Below are 19,984 nucleotides of genomic sequence, written 5' to 3'. Positions count from 1 at the left end.
TGAGTTTAAAAGATGGGCAGGGGAAGCAGGTAATGCAGGGGGAGAGTGGAGTTTGTTGTCAATCTATTAGCCACCTGCAGTTTGTTTGATTTGATTTGATTGGAGTCAGTTTCCCTGCCTGTCTCCTCAAATTCAGTTCTCTTCCCTAAAAATGGGTGCGGCATATTTGGTGTAAACAACAGACAGTTGTTTATGACTGCAAATTTGCCATTAAAACTCTGGACCACATTCTACTAATTGGATTAGGAAATGAGAGGGATTGAGTGCTGAGGAAAAGCAGGAAACATTTGCCTCTGGTCCCTGTTTCTAAGGATGGCTCATCTGTCAAACACCCGTTTGAGAGAGCATCTGATTCTATTTCCTGATTCTGTCTCTTAGTATGAAATTAATCACTCTTTTGTCAAACATCCATGCCTCGCGTATGTGAAGATGTGCTTCCTATCTACAGCCAGTGCAAATTTTCTCTTTTTTCTTCTCCTTCGTCCAATCTGAGGAACAGAACACAAATTACAGTCATGGATATGATTTCAACTTGACCATGTAACATTCCCAATTTCATCCCAGCAAAGCCACAACAGTAATAATCATAGAAATAAGTTATTGGGGCAACTGCATTAGATAATCTATAATCTCAAGGTGACCCTGAGGACACAGATAAACCTCCAAATGCTTCAATGACCCTCTAAAAGGATGCAAATTATCAACTGTCCGCAAGGAATATAAATCCTTTCATTCCCCACTATCCTGTCAAAGCTGAAGAAGCTTCTTGGATGAGAAGTGAAACGTCTTCAAAAGAAAAAACAAAGTCCAGTTGCCGCCTGAAAAAGCACCTTTGGAACAACCATGACCTGGATGACTGAGAATCTCTACAGACTATTTATTTATTTATTTATAATTTAATTTCTATACCGCCCTTCTCCCGAAGGACTCAGGGCAGTTTACAGCCAAGATATCAGATAATTGAAATTTGAAATTTGTTGGCCCCCTATATATTTATCCAGATGTCTAATGTTAAGCAGGTATCGGAGTACATTCAGTGTCAAATTCAGTGGAGCATGTTCAGTGTCAAATATCACCTATGGCTTACCTTGCAAAACAAAACAGAAAACAGCAGCCTTTGAAACAGATTATCATTCTGCTAAATGGATTTGGAAATCAGATATTTTAATGTGTAATTCCCAGTCTTCTGAGGAAAAGTAGATGGCTCAGTAGCTTCTAGTAGCTTCAGTAGTAGCTTCTGAGGATAAAGTTGAATGCTGTATCTTTTAAAAAGATTAATTTTAGTGCCACGAATGTCCACCTGGACTGGTCCTGGGAGCATTAAGGTAGTTTAAATGATGCACCGAATCTTGCATGGGGAAAAGAAATTCAGCAACTATCAGTAAATGGATTTCTTTTTTCTTCCTTTTGTTGGCATTTTTTAAATTCAGGCTTACTTTTTAAATCACCAGGAAGTATCATATTCCTACTGTGCCTCCAAGTCTTCAGCTGCCATTTTCCCCCAGAATCGTATATGTAAAGGGATGTATCACTTCTTTGCAAATAGCCTTTCCAGAAACATAAGAGAAAACAATTGATTGGTACCAAAATATCTATCTGCATCTCTTTTCTTCTCCTTCGTCCAATCTGAGGAACAGAACACAAATTACAGTCATGGATATGATTTCAACTTGACCATGTAACATTCCCAATTTCATCCCAGCAAAGCCACAACAGTAATAATCATAGAAATAAGTTATTGGGGCAACTGCATTAGATAATCTATAATCTCAAGGTGACCCTGAGGACACAGATAAACCTCCAAATGCTTCAATGACCCTCTAAAAGGATGCAAATTATCAACTGTCCGCAAGGAATATAAATCCTTTCATTCCCCACTATCCTGTCAAAGCTGAAGAAGCTTCTTGGATGAGAAGTGAAACGTCTTCAAAAGAAAAAACAAAGTCCAGTTGCCGCCTGAAAAAGCACCTTTGGAACAACCATGACCTGGATGACTGAGAATCTCTACAGACTATTTATTTATTTATTTATAATTTAATTTCTATACCGCCCTTCTCCCGAAGGACTCAGGGCAGTTTACAGCCAAGATATCAGATAATTGAAATTTGAAATTTGTTGGCCCCCTATATATTTATCCAGATGTCTAATGTTAAGCAGGTATCGGAGTACATTCAGTGTCAAATTCAGTGGAGCATGTTCAGTGTCAAATATCACCTATGGCTTACCTTGCAAAACAAAACAGAAAACAGCAGCCTTTGAAACAGATTATCATTCTGCTAAATGGATTTGGAAATCAGATATTTTAATGTGTAATTCCCAGTCTTCTGAGGAAAAGTAGATGGCTCAGTAGCTTCTAGTAGCTTCAGTAGTAGCTTCTGAGGATAAAGTTGAATGCTGTATCTTTTAAAAAGATTAATTTTAGTGCCACGAATGTCCACCTGGACTGGTCCTGGGAGCATTAAGGTAGTTTAAATGATGCACCGAATCTTGCATGGGGAAAAGAAATTCAGCAACTATCAGTAAATGGATTTCTTTTTTCTTCCTTTTGTTGGCATTTTTTAAATTCAGGCTTACTTTTTAAATCACCAGGAAGTATCATATTCCTACTGTGCCTCCAAGTCTTCAGCTGCCATTTTCCCCCAGAATCGTATATGTAAAGGGATGTATCACTTCTTTGCAAATAGCCTTTCCAGAAACATAAGAGAAAACAATTGATTGGTACCAAAATATCTATCTGCATCTCTTTTCTTCGCTATAATTTAATTGGGAGAAGAACAATGGCTTTAGTTGTATTCCATTTTATTTACCAAGGAAAAAGTTTCCATAGCAACAGATATATGCTTGCTGAAGTTTCAAGGTTAATGATAGATGTGACTGAGTGTTCCAGCTTTTTTGTCAACATAGTCAGTTACTATAGCTGTTACAAGAAAAGATCCTGATCTATACAGTACTGATTTCTTAGTCTGGTCTAGCTTGTTGGGCTGACATCATATTGTATCAATCTGACTTTGCTAGAATTGTACTCAGAGGCATATGCACTTCACATAAAAGACCTTCAGACACTCCCAAGTAATGATCATATACTCCTAGTTTTAAAACTAAGGTTAAGGGATATAATTTATTCTACCTTCTCTCTTTGCGATGGTCACTAAAAGCACAGCTTCTGCCTGTGATGGTCTGGTCGGGTTTTCTTTCCACTGTATCAGAACATCCCTCTAGAAAAAAATATTCAACTAATTGCAGATGGTAACCACAGAGTTCAGGGATGACGGATCCTCTGAAACATTGCCCATACTTGGCATTTAAAGAACCCCTCCTGCCATTATAAATTTCAAGAGAGATCAATCCTCCAGCATACAGAGAGACCTGCCTTTCCAAAGAATACACCTCCAGATAAGCCCACCAGGAATAATTCCTACTGAGAGGTAAGTTACTCCCAAGAGTATTCAGTCTTTGTAGTGCTTAAGCAGCGTTGTAGCAGCCTTCCTCCCTGGATAGGTTGGACTACAGTTTTTTTTCATCCCCAGATAGTATGAATAAAGCTATTCACTCTGGCTGTGAACTTTTACTAAAGGATTTATTAGACCATATGGGAGCCTAGCCAGAAACTAACAAGTAAAATTATCTGGAGAATCAAATGAATACTTACAAAGACTCTCTCCCAAAGTGCCAATCAGCTTTTCAAAGCAATCAAGCTTCTCGTTTACTATCTAAAGCATCTCAAAGAAAAGAAATAACTGTTTCTGCTATAAAAAAGGATGCATTTACAAACATACCTCCATGGCGAGTTTCCAAAGGTGGTTGTAGAGAGCTTTCTCCTAACTCATTCGGAGGAAGAGATCATGCAGAATCTGTTAGAACTGTAGGTAAAGGCTGAGAGTCCAGCAAAGTAAATCTATTAGTGGATGAAAAAGTTTCCATAAATATCTTCAGTTCTTTCCTTATTAGATAAGAATCCATTTTTAGCTGTTTTGCTTCGGTGTGGCTGGTAGCTTGTTCCAGGAAAAGACATGGTCTCTTTTTAAACTCCGTTCTTCAGGTTATAATGCTTTTTATCCTTTGAGATAATTTTTAAGCCAACAATTCAAGGGCTAAAGTGTAAAAAAATGAATGTCCAGCTGAAAAAGATAAAAGTATATAAAATAGTGAAACTGGGGTAGGTTTTCATGGCTGGTATCTGTTGGACAGTGCTGAACTTCAGGGTTTCGTGACCGTGATCTACACAACAGATTTCCTCATATGTTGCTGGCTTGTCATCTTCAGATGCAGACACAACGTATCAAATTTCATCAAGAGCTACACGTAATCTTAGCAAAATGCTGAGGAGCCTCTTGGAAACACGTTTTTACAATGTCTAATATTTACTAAGTTTTGTGGAAAAGAGGATATATAAATATGTTTGTGTGACGGAAGCTAAAGTTGTCAAAGGATATTATCTTGAGTTGCATACCTAGTAGATGGAATTTGATAGGTTGACACTGTAAATGGATTCTCTGGAGCCCTACTATAGCCAATAGACTGATAATGCAGTACTGGAAAGATAAATGTATGGTCCCATTTACTCAATTTATTGAAGACCTGATTGGACTAATCATCTATGAGCAGATTGCCTATAGACGTAGACTTTGTCTGGCCAAGTATAATGAAACATGGAACACATTTCTACAAAATACAGTAGGTTAAAAATAGTTATATAACTGTATTACCATTAGAAATAAATATGTATGCACTTGGATAATATTTACATTGGAAAAGTATATGTAGATTTGTAGCTGTTGGCTGTTTTGACAATATCTTATGCTTTGATTCTTTTTTCCTCTTGCATTTTTTCACTTTTTAAAAAAACAATTTTCTAGTATATATCATAATTACACGTGTGTTTATTCCTTTTCTTTTTCTGTTATTTTAGAACAAAAAATAAATATAAAATTTCATCTATGTCTTTGCTGTTATCTGCCATTCAGTCTCACTCCTTTCACACACAAGCACACTGGGATGTAGTCAGGATTCCCGGGGGGGAGGGGGAGGGCATTCCAGAGGAGCAAGAGACAACTCAGTTCAGATATTTTGTGTGAGAGACACAGGGTGAAGACAGTTCCTCCCTAAGAGTTCCCAGAGTATATGCCTCAAGGAACTGTGAGCATGCTTTTGTTTAGCAAGATTTCTGTTTATGGGTGAGTGACAAAAAAAATCTGTGGAAAAGAATCACAAGATGTTTTTCTTGGTTTTTGGAGCTGACACACACACTAGGGGTTTTTTTTATGGCTTAAATGTAAAGGAGTTTTAATTTGATCTTGGCTGGGTAGTGCAGAAGAATCTATCTGGATGTGAATCTTAAGTGAAAATGGAGTTTCTGTGGGCTAGTACTGTTCTTGCATGCCAAAGGAAGTTTCTTTTTCCTTAGCAGGCAGAACAAGAATTAAACTACTTTAACTACAAGAATTCTTATAGTTGCAACCATTTCCAAACTTTTTCAGTATTGCTACTTATGCGATATGTGAGCACTTACCTTCTTTTTCTTTTCAAAGAGTTCACAATGTGGAAAAATCTGCTGGCCGTGGTCCTCCTTGCAGGCCTCTGCAGCGAAGTTGGTCTCTGCGTGAGAAGGAGCGGCTCATATAGAAGGCCGTGGAAGAAGTTCTTCAAAAATGTCAAAAAAAATTCGACCACCCTGCAAAATCTTTGCTATGGCAGCGCAATGATTGAGAACATGACCCTAGAGGCCAATGACACAATTTTTTACAGGGAGAATGCCAAGGAGTTTCCCAATGGAGTTTTCTACCCCAACTGTTCTTTGCCCCTCCAGCTTAATGAGAGCAGAGCAACTCAAACTGAGGAGTGTGTTGACTTCATCATCACTTTGACCAGCTTGAGCCTGCCCGATGGGAAGAATGCAAGCGAACCCAGCAAGAGGGTGATGTGGCACGTGATCAATCATTTGTGTGCCAATGAATCCTGCAGCCTGCCATGCCCAAGGTCTTCAAATGTTAGCAGGGCCCATTCCTTCAGTCAAATTCTAATGATGAGCCTTGTGGCTTACTCCGTTCTTAGCTCACAGTAGAGTATGGGAGAAAGTCCGATGAAAACCAAAAGGGAAATTTGCAAATAACGAAGCTTCCTTCCCCATGCTTGAGTTTCTATGGATAGGGAAAAGATTAGTCCATTATGTGCAGACATTTCCAATTTTCATTCAACCATCAGCTTCCCCATTCTGCTCCCACAATAGAGGAAAAAGTGCATGCTCTAAATGCAAAGGGATGCAAATGTGTGAATGATATAGAGAATTGTGATTTAATTAAGGCAGTGGTAGTCAACCTGGTCCCTACCACCCACTAGTGGGTGTTCCAGCTTTCATGGTGGGCGGTAGGGGTTTTGTCTGATACTGAAGCACTTTCCTTTTTTTTAATTTAATTGACTTTAAAAAAAATATTCATAGCATTATTTAAAAACATTTTCATTCGGTTTTCATAATTTATGCTTCTATGTATGCAAAGTATAAATAAAAAGATAGATTTAACTAAAGCAAGTTGTTTTATAAAGATTTAGTCTGCCAAACTTAGCAAAAGTCCGACATAAAGTATTTGGTAAGTAATTATTATTATTATATGCTTTAACTTGTTGTATCTCTCCTTTATAAATTTTATAAAGTAAAGTTACTTCCCTACTTTATAAATCACCATTACTGTGGAACCAGTGAGCGGTTAGAAAATTTTACTACTAACAGAGATACAAAAGTGGGTGGTAGGTATAAAAAGGTTGACTACCCTTGAACTAAGGTCAGAAAAAATCAAGGTTATCTTTAACCAGCCTTTGAGCTTTGTCAATCAGGGTCACTCTGGAATGAAATATTTCTCTTTCTAAGCAGTTTCCTAACAGTTAGAACAATTAATCAGTGGAACAACTTGCCTGCAGAAGTTGTAAATGCTCCAACTCTGGAAATTTTTAAGAAAATGTTGGATAGCCATTTGTCTGAAATGGTGTAGGGTTTCCTGCCTGGGCAGGAGGTTGGACTAGAAGACCTCCAAGGTCCCTTCCAACTTTGTTATTATTATTATTATTATATGAATAGGCACCTCTGAAACTATTAATCATGTTTTATTATATTGCAAATTTATGCTGATACATATTTGGATAATCCCATGTCATCTCAATCTTATATCTCTTATTTGATTTATAGATATGTGCAGTTCTATTATTGTAACTATATCTCACTATATCATGTGTAAAAACTATAGCCATCTTATAGATGTGTCTACTTAGTCTATAATTAATATTTGCCATATTTATTTAGGTATAATACAATAGTTATTCATGAAAATAATAAAGGCGATAGATTAGATAGAATAGAATAGAATAGAATAGAATAGAATAGAATAGAATAGAATAGAATAGAATAGAATAGAATAGAATAGATAATTTATATTATCAAGTTTAATTATGTTCTGGTCATTGACCACCTTAAAGATTTTCTTCTTGTGTGGCAAGAAAATGTATATCAGGGGAAGAAGACAGGCAAGTGCCATCATGTGCATCATACTAATTGCACACATGATGAGTATTACATAATTTGTATCACTTGGCATCAGTTCTGCAAATGACATCTCTGTGAATTATAATTGATGCTCATGTATAAATGGTAGGATTTTAGAAACCAGTTTAGAGAAATTACTGTAGACCTATGCAGGAAGGCAGATTGGGATCTACTCAAAGATTTCTGGATGATTAGGAACAGCTCAGTCGTCTTTTTTTCAGATCTCCATTTAATATATATATATATGCCAATCTCAAACACATGACTCCAGATGGCTTGAAAATAAAATAGTAAAGTAAAAAATAATAATACCAATAAATAACAAATATAAACTACAGGTGAGTAGCTAGACTCAAAACTCATATTAAATTATTTTATGAATGCCACAATAATTTATAAATCACAATATATCATATATTATGACTGAGTTTGTAAAAAACAAGACACAGGACAGTTTTTGCTCCAAGCCTGAAGATGCTCCAAGTCTATCTGTAAGATGAAATCCCTTTATCACTATTTTAAACCAAAATGAGATAGTCTCTTCGGGTCCAGTGCAATTAAGAATGAAAATGAATAATAAAGGTGCTCTCATAAATCTCCATTTATTCACTAGATTTTTACATGTGAAGCTCCACCATAACCCGTTAGCTATCAATAAAGAAAGGGAAGAAGAAATATCCTAAAGAAAACCACCTTTGCAGGCACTGCTTCTACTTCTTTTTATTTCCATCGTTTTTCTAACTTACCTCCAAGAGTCATCTTGTATGATGGAAAATGCATCCATACAGGGCCAGGGGTTAGTTTATTTATTGCAGCCAAACATAGAATGAACCAATTGCCATAACTACAAACCAAACTTTGCTTTCAAATCCAAAGGAGAAGCAGACCATAATTCTCAACTTGTAGACCATAACACTTGATTAACTTGGCCAGGTTATGATTGATCATCTTGGGATTAGTTTGGTTTTCGCTCACGGTGTTATGTAAATCCAATCAATTGTGATGCAATCAATAAATAATAGTTATAGAAAAGTCTGACTTTGTGCAATGTATCACCTCAGTTTATAATAAATGTCAGCAACTATCAGGGACTAGAGACATCCTCATGGACTATGATTTGGCCATGTAAAAGAAACATCCATTTTAAACCCTCTCCTACAAATTGTCCATAAGTGGATGCCTCACTGATGTTTGCTTTGAGCTTTTTTGTGTCAGTAATGGAAAGTCTGATTCTTCATTTTCCATCCTTATTGACAAATGTACACATTAATCTTATCGTTCTGAGTCTTCATTGGTTAGAACTTTCCTTCCCATTAACTGAGCCATTATCTCTTAAGTAATCAGTGGAATAGCATCCATTAGATACACCACAAAGAAGACACGAGCAAACACTTTGAGTTGTTTGGCAGGGGGCCCATTTTCTACCAAAGACCTCCTCATCTGCCATCTTAATTTATTGTAGTTGAAAAGCAGTGGTCTGGATACTGATAGAGAATATTTGTAGCTCAGGATTGAACTGTGGGGTCCTTGGTACCCTCTGAACTTGGTGGTTTTCTTGCCAACGTTTAATTTAGCAGCCCTAACGATCAGCCCTATCCTGGATTCCTCCCCCCCCCCTCCTACATACTTTTTTTGGGTGTGTGTGGTGTGTATAGGGGGAGGATGCTGGCACCGACTATTTTAACACCTGGAAAGAGGATTCCATGTGAGAATGTCCATCGTTTTACCATCTGTGGGTCTCACGTCATCGACCCAAATATGACTGCTTTACCATCTTCTACGGATGAGAGACATATTGCACCATTTATGCCTGATTGAGATATGATTTATTCTTCAGCTGAACTCCATCATCTGCGAGGGTCCTTCGCCTCGCAGAAATGGCCCTCTACGTTATCGAGGGCTTATCTCAATGACGGGTTTTGGGACCCAGAGAGATGGCATGCGTTGAAAAAGAACCTATGGGATTTTTTAGATAAACAATTTTTAAGGGGTGGGAGGGTAAAAACGGGTATCGGAGGAAACCCATTGGGGAAAGAGCCAGTTCTTGCAATTGCTCGCGGCGCTATTTCATTAGGTCCGGAGGTAAAGGGGAAGCTTCTCGTTCCAAGTCCAGAGGGTTGTTCCATCAGTACGGTAAGTGGGAGAGGCAGATATGGTGGAAGGGGGGGGCGTATCATGTTCAGGGGGTGCGCACTCGCTGTTTAAAAGCGATTGCGCGCTCCGGCCCCTCAGACTTTTCCCGTTCCCCGAGTGGCCAGTCTCCTCAGGGCTTGGACCTTCGGCTGATGTTATGTAATGCCAGATCCGTAGCAAATAAAGCCCCCCTGATTTATGATCTTATACAGGGGGGGGCTGCGGACCTTATGGGCATCTCGGAGACCTGGTTGGGCATTGAAGGAGGGATGCCCTTGGTGGAGATGTGCCCACCGGGTTTCTGGGCATTTCATCAGCCGAGGGCCCAAGGTAGGGGTGGAGGGGTGGCGGTGGTTATTAAAGAGAGTCTAGAGCCGATGGAGGCCACTGTACCTCAGATAGCCGGTTGTGAAACCCTTTACGTGAAGTGGGGACGTCGGATGCAGGTGGGCTTGTTGATCACGTACCTGGCTCCTTGCTGCGTGACAACAGCCCTGCCCGAGTTGCTGGAGATGATAGCCGGGTTGGCAGTTGATACCCCTAGGCTTATGGTCGTGGGGGACTTCAACCTGCCATCAGCCGGTATGTCGTCAACGGCGGCTCGGGAGTTCATGGCCTCCATGACGGCCATGGACCTGACCCAATTAGTTGACGGCCCCACTCACGTTGGGGGAAATACACTGGATCTGATTTTTGTCTCTGGACAGTGGTTGAGTGATCTGGAAGTACGAGAATTAGTCAATGAATCTTTGTCATGGTCAGATCACTCCCTCCTTCGCCTGGATTTTCGGACCACCACTCAACACCGCAGGGAGACGGGATCAATGCGTTGGTTCCGTCCCAGGCGACTGATGGACTCGGAGAGGTTCCTGATGGAGCTTGGGCCGCTCCCTGGCGATCTGGCCCACGGCTCGGCCGAGGAGCTTGTTGCGACCTGTTCCCAGGCCGCGGCGGGAGCCTTGGACCATGTCATACCTATGCGGCCTCTGACCCAGCGTAGGTCTCAACCAGCTCCTTGGTTCTCCGAGGAGCTGAGGGAGATGAAGCGCCGGAGAAGACGCCTAGAGAGCGCTTGGAGGTCCAGCCGTTCCGAGGCTGACCGTACACTAGTTAGGTCTTTCACCCAGACCTATCTAGTGGCATTGAGGGAGGCCAAGCGGGCCTATGTTTCTACCCTCATTGCGTCAGCAGAGAACCGCCCAGCCTCCCTGTTTAGGGTGACTCACTCACTCCTACATCAGGGGGGGTGCGATGATCCCTCACAGGGTTGTGCTGAGGAATTCAGCAGGTATCTGTTTGACAAAATCGCTTAGCTTTGGGACGGTCTGGATCAAAATTGGGTAGTTCCGGGCGAGATGACGGAGGCTAGTCTTGTTGAGACCATCTGGGAGGAGTTTGATCCTGTGGCTCCCGAGGACATGGACAGGTTGCTGGGACGGCTGAATGCCACCACATGTTTATTGGACCCGTGTCCCTCCTGGTTGGTGCTGGCCACCCGGGAGGTGACACGAGGCTGGCTCCAGGGAATTGTCAACGCTTCCTTGGGGGAGGGTGTTGTTCCCACCGCCTTGAAAGAGGCGGTGGTGAGGCCCCTCCTCAAGAAGCCCTCCCTGGACCCAGCTGTTTTAGGTAACTATCGTCCAGTTTCCAACCTTCGCTTTGTGGCGAAGGTTGTTGAGAGTGTGGTGGCACATCAGTTACCCCAGTACCTGGATGAATCTGTCTATCTAGACCTGTTCCAGTCCGGTTTCCGACCCGGGTACAGCACGGAGACAGCTTTGGTCGCGTTGGTGGATGACCTCTGGAGGACCCGGGATAGGGGTTATTCCTCTGCCCTGGTTCTCCTAGATCTCTCAGCGGCTTTTGATACCATCGACCATGGCATCCTGCTGCGACGGTTGGGGAGTTTAGGAGTGGGAGGCACCGTGTTTCGGTGGTTCTCATTCTATCTCTCCGACCGATTGCAGACAGTGTTGGCAGGGGGGCAGAGATTGACCTCGAGGCGCCTCCTTTGTGGGGTGCCACAGGGGTCGGTTCTCTCGCCTCTCCTGTTCAACATCTATATGAAGCCGTTGGGTGAGATCATCAGTGCTTTTGGGGTGAGTTACCAACTGTACGCGGATGACACCCAGCTGTACATTTCCACCCCTGATCACCCCAATAAAGCTGTCGAAATGCTGTCTCGGTGTTTGGAGGCGGTGCGGGTCTGGATGGGGAGAAACAGGCTCAAGCTCAATCCCTCCAAGACTGAGTGGCTGTGGATACCGGCATCCCGGTACAGCCAGCTGCAACCGCGGCTGACTGTTGGAGGCGAATTATTGGCCCCAATGGAGAGGGTGTGCAATCTGGGTGTTCTCCTGGATGAACGGTTGTCCTTTGAAGACCATTTGGCGACCGTCTCCAGGAGAGCTTTTTACCAGGTTCGCCTGGTGCGCCAGTTGCGCCCCTTTCTAGACCGGGATGCCTTATGCACGGTCACTCACGCCCTCGTCACTTCTCGCCTGGACTACTGTAATGCTCTCTACATGGGGCTCCCCTTGAGGAGCACCCGGAGGCTTCAGTTGGTCCAGAATGCAGCTGCGCGGGTGATAGAGGGAGCCACTCGTGGCTCCCATATAACACCAATCCTGCGCAGGCTGCACTGGCTACCTGTGGTCTTCCGGGTGCACTTCAAGGTGTTGGTTATCACCTTTAAAGCGCTCCATGGCATAGGACCGGGATATCTTCGGGACCGCCTTCTGCTACCATATGCCTCCCACTGAACGGTACGCTCCCATAGAGAGGGTCTCCTCAGGGTGCCGTCAGCCAAACAGTGTCGGCTGGCGACCCCCAGGGGGAGAGCCTTCTCTGTGGGGGCACCTACCCTCTGGAACGAGCTTCTCCCAGGACTTCGACAACTTCCTGACCTCCAGACTTTTCGCTGCAAGCTGAAGACGTACCTATTCTTCCGAGCAGGACTGGCTTGATAGGGGCTTTTAATTCGGTTTTAAATGGGGCTATTTTATATTATGTATTTTATATCTAAATTTAGGCCACATTGAATAAGTTTTTTAAATAGTTTTTATTGTAATATATTGTATTGTTTTTACTTGGCTGTTCACCGCCCTGAGTCCTTCGGGAGAAGGGCGGTATAAAAATTAAAATATTATTATTATTATTATTATTATTATTATTATTATTATTATTATTATTATTATTATTATTATTATTATTATTATTATTATTAGCAAGCTAGGTAACATCATCAATGCTAGCATGGTGTTAGTAATGAGCTTAGTAATGAAATATCTGCAAAAAAACCAGCAAGCTCAGGGAGCAGCGGTCCACAGTGGTCTGCATGTTATAACAGTGATGTTATGGACCCCCTCCTTCCTTTTGGGAGAGGAGGGGTGAGGGGTTATTCCTCGGGTTTGTAGATCTACCGGGGGACCTCTTTTCCGGGAATTGACAATGCCAGCGATGGTGGGGACGATGATGCTATTCACCTACTTTCCATATGGGATTGCTGGCCCTTTCTGATTTACCACTGGACATAGCGGCCTCCCATTGGACGGATCATCACTAACTTGCCTGCCCATTCTGAGGACATGATTTTATCTCGCTGTCTCTGTTTTCAACATGTGATACTCCGCACATGAACTCCTCCGCCTGCGAGGTGCCCCCGCCTCGCAGGAATGGCCTGCTACATTACCTAGGGCCGGCCTCAATGATGGGTCTTGGGACCCACAGAGGTGGCATGCGTCAAGGAAGAGCCTTTGGGGTTTTTTAAATAGGGAATTTTTAAAGGGGGGGAGGGTAAGGACGGGTGTTGGGGGTAACCCGTCGGGGAGGGTATGTCCAGTCCCAGCGCGTGCTCACGACAGTATTTTAGTTGGTCCGAAGACAGGGGGGAGGGGATTGTGCAGAGCAGAGAATGTTCTTCCATCTGTACGGTAAGTGGGAGAGGCAGATATGGCGGAGGCAGGGGGCCGTATCGTTTTTCGGGAGCACGTGGTCGATGTTTAAAAGCGATCACGTGCTCCGGCCCCCCAGTCCTTACTCGTTCCCTGGATGGTCAAGACCCTCAGAGCTTGGGTCTTTGGCTGATGCTTTGCAATGCCCGGTCCGTGGTCAATAAGGCTCCCCTGATTTGTGATCTTATTCAGAGGGAGTCCGTGGACTTTATGGGCATTACGGAGACCTGGTTGGGTACAGAAGGGGGTGTACCCCTGGTTGAACTGTGCCCTCCGGGTTTCCGGGCATTCCATCAGCCGAGGGCCCAAGGTAGGGGTGGGGGGGTGGCGGTTGTGATTAACAAAAGTTTAGAGCCGAGGGAGTCCACTGTTCCTCAGATAGCTGGCTGTGAATCCCTCCTTGTGAAGTGGGGCCACCGGAATCAGATGGGGTTGTTGATCACGTACCTGGCTCCTTGCTGCCTGACTGATACTCAGCTGTACTTTTCCACCCTGGACCATCCCAACGAAGTGGTCGAAGTGCTGTCCCGGTGTTTGGAAGCTGTAAGTGTCTGGATGGGGAGAAACAGACTCAAGCTCAATCCCTCCAAGACGGAATGGCTGTGGATGCCGGCACCCCGGTACAGTCAGCTGCATCCGCAGCTGACTGTTGGGGGCGAGTTAGTGGCCCCAAAGGAGGTGGTTCGCAACTTGGGTGTCCTCCTGGATGGACGGCTGTCTTTTGATGAACATCTGGCGGCCGTCTCCAGGAGGGCCTTTTACCAAGTTCGCTTGGTCCGCCAGTTGCGTCCCTTCCTTGACCGGGATGCCTTATGCACAGTCACTCACGCTCTGGTTACGTCTAGGTTGGATTACTGCAATGCTCTCTACATGGGGCTGCCCTTGAGGTGCACCCGGAGGCTACAGTTGGTCCAGAATGAGGCTGCGCGAGTAGTAACGGGAGCCGTTCGTGGCTCCCATGTAACACCACTGCTCCGTAGTCTAAACTGGCTTCCTGTGGTTTTTCGGGTGCGCTTCAAGATTTTGGTTACCACCTTTAAAGCGCTCCATGGCTTAGGACCTGGGTACTTACGAGACCGCCTGCTGTTACCCTTTGCCTCCCACCGACCCGTACGCTCTCACAGAGAGGGTGTCCTCAGGGTGCCGTCCGCCAAACAGTGTCGGCTGGCGGCCCCCAGGAGTAGGGCCTTCTCTGTGGGGGCGGCAACGCTCTGGAACGAACTCCCCCCCGGCCTGCGTCAAGTGCCTGATTTTCGGACCTTCCGTCGTGAGCTTAAAACACATTTATTCCTTCAAGCGGGACTGGCATAATAGTGTGGAATTTTAATTTCGGGCTTTTGTTAATATTTTAAAATTTTAAACTTAAATTTTAATTATCAGCCTTTATAATTGTGCTAAGTTTTAACTGTGGTTTTAATTGTATATATTTTGTGTTTTTACTTTTGGCTGTACTTTTGGCTGAGTCCTTCGGGAGAAGGGCGGTATAAAAATTTAATAAATAAATAAAATAATAAATAAATAAAATAAAATATTTTTTTACATTTGGTTGTAAAATCTGATGTCAACAATTTGAAAGCAGTACAGTTAGACCTCGACTTACAATAGTTCATTTCGTGACTGTTCAAAGCTACAATGGCACTAAAAAAAAGTGACTTATGACCGTTTTTCACACGTATGATCATTGCAGCGTCCTCATGGTCACGTGATCAAAATTCAGACACTTGGCAAGTGACTCATATTTATGAACATTGCTGTGTCCTGGAATCATCTGGTCACTTTTTATGACTTTCTGACAAGCAAAGTCAATGGGGAAGCCAGATTCACTTAACAACTGCAATACTAACTTAACAACTGCAGTGATTCAGTTAAGAACTGGGGCAAGAAAGGTCATAAAATCTCATTTAACAAATGTCTCACTTAACAACAGAAATGTTGAGTTCAATTGTGGCCATAAGTCAAGGAATACCTGTAATTATCAACTAGGAAAAGAACATGATTGAAAGAATCTCTCCGTTCAGCACTTAACTAAGAAAGTTATCTATTGTTTCTCATTCAGAAGTCCATGTATCATTGGTGATCCACAGAAGTAACCTAGCTGACAAATGATTCTTTTCCCAAGATGGGACAGCAGAGCAGGGGGCCAGAAACCACAGCCTCCAGGTGGGTCCTCTGAACAAAGAGCCACCTAGCTCAGCAAGGTTTGGGTTTAAAAACTAAGCTTAACATTTTGCAGTAGTTAACTTTATCTTCTCATTTGGTTATATAGTGGGGGGAAATGGTTAAGTTAGGACTTAGGAGCAGACACTGCATCAATTCCAGCGTAGAGAAGTATTGCTAATAGTACCATAGCAATTTTAATGCTCTGAAAATTTGTTATAATTGGCACATACAGTATAACAGAAGTTCTGGTATCTCTCTCTTCTTCTTGGAAAAACTAGACACTTTATTTCTATTTTCTGGGGACTCTCATTCTTTGATAGATTGATTTGACTTTGGATGCAAAAAGTTTAAAAACAATGAGCTAAGCTTGTTTGCACATTATGCTATTGGCTAGCAATATAGTTTCTATGTTATGTTTTAGCTATGATTTAGTTATGATTTTTTGAATAGGCTGGGTTAATGCCATACACAGTTATAAACCATGATATTCAAATCATAGTGGATTGAATTCAGACCACATAGCCAAAGGAAGAAAGAAAAAAATGTGCTAATACATTATGTGAATCCAAATACAAACAATTGAGCTTGGGATCCTGATAGAATTTTATTATGCAGGATGATTTCTTAGGCATCCGATGTAAGAAAATGGATTTTATTCGCTGTTGAAATGTTCATTCTGTGTCTCTATCTTTGCTCAACTGCAAATTAAACAAATATTGCAAATGCCATTCAGTTTCCAGTGCATTTTAAGAAAAAGGAAAAAATGTGGATAGGAATTTACACCTTGGATTTTCTCAGACTCTGAAGAAGTGCATTAAGAGTGAAATCAAGTCAAGCTGTACTTAATTCCTGGATGTCTCAGATGTCCATGAGTACTTGGCTTGCTGCTACCTTCTTCTGGAATAGTTTTTGACTTTGCAGTGTAGCCTATCAGATTCCTTGACCATTTCCCATCCCAATACACACATACAATTCCTTTTTTCCCCCCAAAGACATCAATACTTTTTAGATAAATGATTCCATTAGCAAAGATGCTTGGCAATCAACCCTTAATTAGAAATTGGAATAGTGCTTCTGTGACATGAGTCCAAACTATATGTGTCGTGTATAAAACAGGGTGGGTCACTTCCATTTCCAAAGAGTGGTTAAAATACATCAGGGTTTCAGTTCCTTGCAATGAAAGCTGTTAAGAAGCCCATACTAAACGTATTAGACCGATTCAGAGTACACTGTATAAGGAAACTGCAATTCTGAATACTGCTTTTAGAAAGAACCTGACCCTATTTAGATCTTGAGTTCAGACATAGAAGACCAGAACGCTACCACCTACTGAAATCAGGCGCAAATCATTAATTTAGATTTTGATTAACTCCTAAGAAGAGAAGTGCCATCTCAGCAACAGCTGCAACAAATCTAAATGCCGGACTGGCTTTCCAGATGTTGCTGAATTGGAGCTTCCTTCCCTCCCTCACCTTGGATCCACTAGGTAAAGCTGCCAGTTGTCTCTTCCTTTATGCCAAGGGTCTCCAACCATGGAAACTTTAAGACTTGTGGACTTCAACTCCCAGAATTCCTCAGCCAGCAAAGCTGAAGTCCACAAGTCTGAAAGTTGGCAAGGTTGGAGACCCCTGCTTTATTCAATGTCAATAGGGCCACCTAGTGGTCAACGGATTATTGCCACCCTTTTCTAGTAGTCTTATTCTGGTTAACCATGGATTATCAATGAAGAGGGGCTCCTACTGTATACAGATAGTCCTTGACGTAGGTCCACATTTGAGCCTAAAATTTATGTTGTTAAGTGAGACCTTTGTTAAGTGAGTTTTGCCCCATTTTACGACCTTTCTTGTCACAGTTGATAAGTAAATCGCTGCAGTTGATAAATTATTAACAAGGTTGTTAAGTGAATCTGGCTTCCCCATTGATTTTGCCTGTCAAAAGGGAATCAAATGACCTTGGGACACAGCAATGATCATAAATATGAACCGTTTGCCAAGCATCTGAATTTTGATCAGATAATCATGGGGATGCTACAAAGGTGGTAAGAGTGAAAAATGGTCGTGCGTCACCTTTTTAGTGCCATTGTAACTTTGACCAGTCCCTCAATGAACTGTTATAACTTGTACATCAGTGGTGGGTAGCTACCAGTTCAACCTGGATCAGGTGAACTGGTAGCGGTGGTGGAAGGCTCCGCCCACCCACTCAGATATCTTTGCACATGTGCAGAAGCATCATGCGCATGCGCCCACGACCGGACTGGTAGCGATCAAAATTGAGACCCACCACTGCTGTACATCTATGGAGTTGATCAGTCATTTCATTATAGCAAACCCCACACTCACTTGCACTGATGTTAGGTCGTCAGGTAATGAACATCATCACGTCGTCATTAGGTCATCAGGTAATGACCTACCTGCACTCGTCAGGTAATGAAAGGTCTCCAAGCCAACAACTAAGCTCAGAGGGCACCAAGAACTCCACAGTTCCTCCCCCGAGCTATAGACAATCTCTTTTATTGGAATAGATGATACAGATATAAACAAACCTGCTCGAATAAAGCCCGAGTTAACTGTTGGGAAAGTCACAATCTCCATAATTCTTTGCAAAACCACAATGTCTGCATTCACACAAGTTGGCTAAGTAGCAGATGACTTTGGCCAACAAGCTTGGCTGAGGTTAACCTTGGTTAGCTGGGTGGCAGTGAGGGGAGTGCAGAGATGGAGGGCTCATCCTGTTGTCCATACTCAGCTCTGAGGGGTCCTTGGTACTCTCTGACTTGGGTGGTTTTCTTGCAGATGTTTCATCACCCAAACTAGGTAACATCACTGGGACCACTAATGACATTACCTACTTTGGTAATAGAACAGAATTCTTTATTGGCCAAGTGTGATTGGACACACAAGGAATTTGTCTCTGGTGCATACGCTCTCAGTGTACATGAAAGCAACAAGTGATAAATCATGATCATCATAAAATATGATCATCATAAATCATAAGACACAACACTGATAAGTCATAGGATACTAAATAAGCAATCAACATAAATCATAAGATACAAAGACCCTTTGAGCTGTATGCAACAAAATTTCATTTTAATATATGCCAATTACTGTACGTTCAAAGTGACAATAAAGTTATTCTATTCTATTCTATTCTATTCTATCCTATCCTATCCTATCCTATCCTATCCTATTCTAAAAACAACAGTTATAATCATAAGAAGCTAAGGAAATAGGTAATCAAAAAAATGAGAAGGGGAGGAAAGAGAGCTAATGAGCCACCAAAGCACTAAGGACCCTTCATTTCAACCCTGAGCTACAAACACCCTCCTTCATCAACCCTCAGCTCTCCTCATCACTGATGGTTCCAGATTTGAAAACTGCTGATCCAGTTCTACAGAGGAATTATTGAGTCTGTCATTTGCACCTCTATAACTGTCTGGTTTGGTTCTGCAACCCAACAAGAAAGACACAGACTTCAGAGGATAATTAGAACTGCAGAAAAAACAATTGCTACCAATCTGCCTTCCATTGAGGACCTGTATACTGCACGAATCAAGAAAAGGACCGTGAGAATATTTACCAATCCCTCACATCCCGGTCATAAACTGTTTCTCCTATCCTCAAAACAACACTATAGAGTACTGCACACCAGAACAACTAGACACAAGAACAGTTTTTTCCCGAATGCCATCACTCTGCTAAACAAATAATTCCCTCAACACTGTCAAACTATTTACTAAATCTGCACTATTAGTCTTCTCACTGTTCCTATCACCCATTTCCTTCCACTTATGACTGCATGACCATAACTTTGTTGCTGGTATCCTTATGATTTATATCAATGGTAGTCAACCTGGTCCCTACCGCCCACTAGTGGGCGTTCCAGCTTTCATGGTGGGCAGTAGGGGTTTTGTCCAATACTGAAGCATTTTCCTTTTTTTTAATTCAATTGACTTTTTTTAAAAAAAAATTCATAGCATTATTTAAAAACATTTTCTTTAGGTTTTCATAAAGTTCCCAATGACAATTTAAATTTCTGAAAATATACTATTTGTATCACCCGTGCATAAATTTAATTCACGTTACGTAAGTGAAACTAAATGGCGCTATAGTGCAACCACAAACAAAAGAGTCTCGTCCCAGAATAGCTCACGCATTTCCCCCCACACCACCCAGCTGTAACAGACAAGCAGAGCTGGTAGCAGCCC

At 42.3% G+C, this 19,984-nt stretch overlaps 2 long non-coding RNA genes across 2 annotated transcripts; one reads left to right on the top strand and one right to left on the bottom strand.

Annotated features, from left to right (window-relative positions):
• Positions 1-1,638: 1,638 nt before the first annotated feature.
• On the bottom strand, positions 1,639-4,206 carry LOC131203781 (uncharacterized). Its single transcript, XR_009156480.1, has 3 exons — positions 3,777-4,206; positions 3,128-3,215; positions 1,639-2,685 (listed from the first exon to the last, which is right to left on the bottom strand). It is a non-coding gene; the product is annotated as an uncharacterized LOC131203781 (long non-coding RNA).
• Positions 3,224-8,563, top strand: LOC131203780 (uncharacterized). Its single transcript, XR_009156479.1, has 2 exons — positions 3,224-3,425; positions 5,529-8,563. It is a non-coding gene; the product is annotated as an uncharacterized LOC131203780 (long non-coding RNA).
• The last annotated feature ends 11,421 nt before the right edge of the window (positions 8,564-19,984 follow it).

The sequence above is a fragment of the Ahaetulla prasina genome, chromosome 9, assembly GCF_028640845.1.
Source record: "Ahaetulla prasina isolate Xishuangbanna chromosome 9, ASM2864084v1, whole genome shotgun sequence".
Lineage (NCBI taxonomy): Eukaryota > Metazoa > Chordata > Lepidosauria > Squamata > Colubridae > Ahaetulla > Ahaetulla prasina.
Note: the sequence above shows the minus strand (reverse complement) of the source record. Positions and strands in the feature narration are given on the sequence as shown.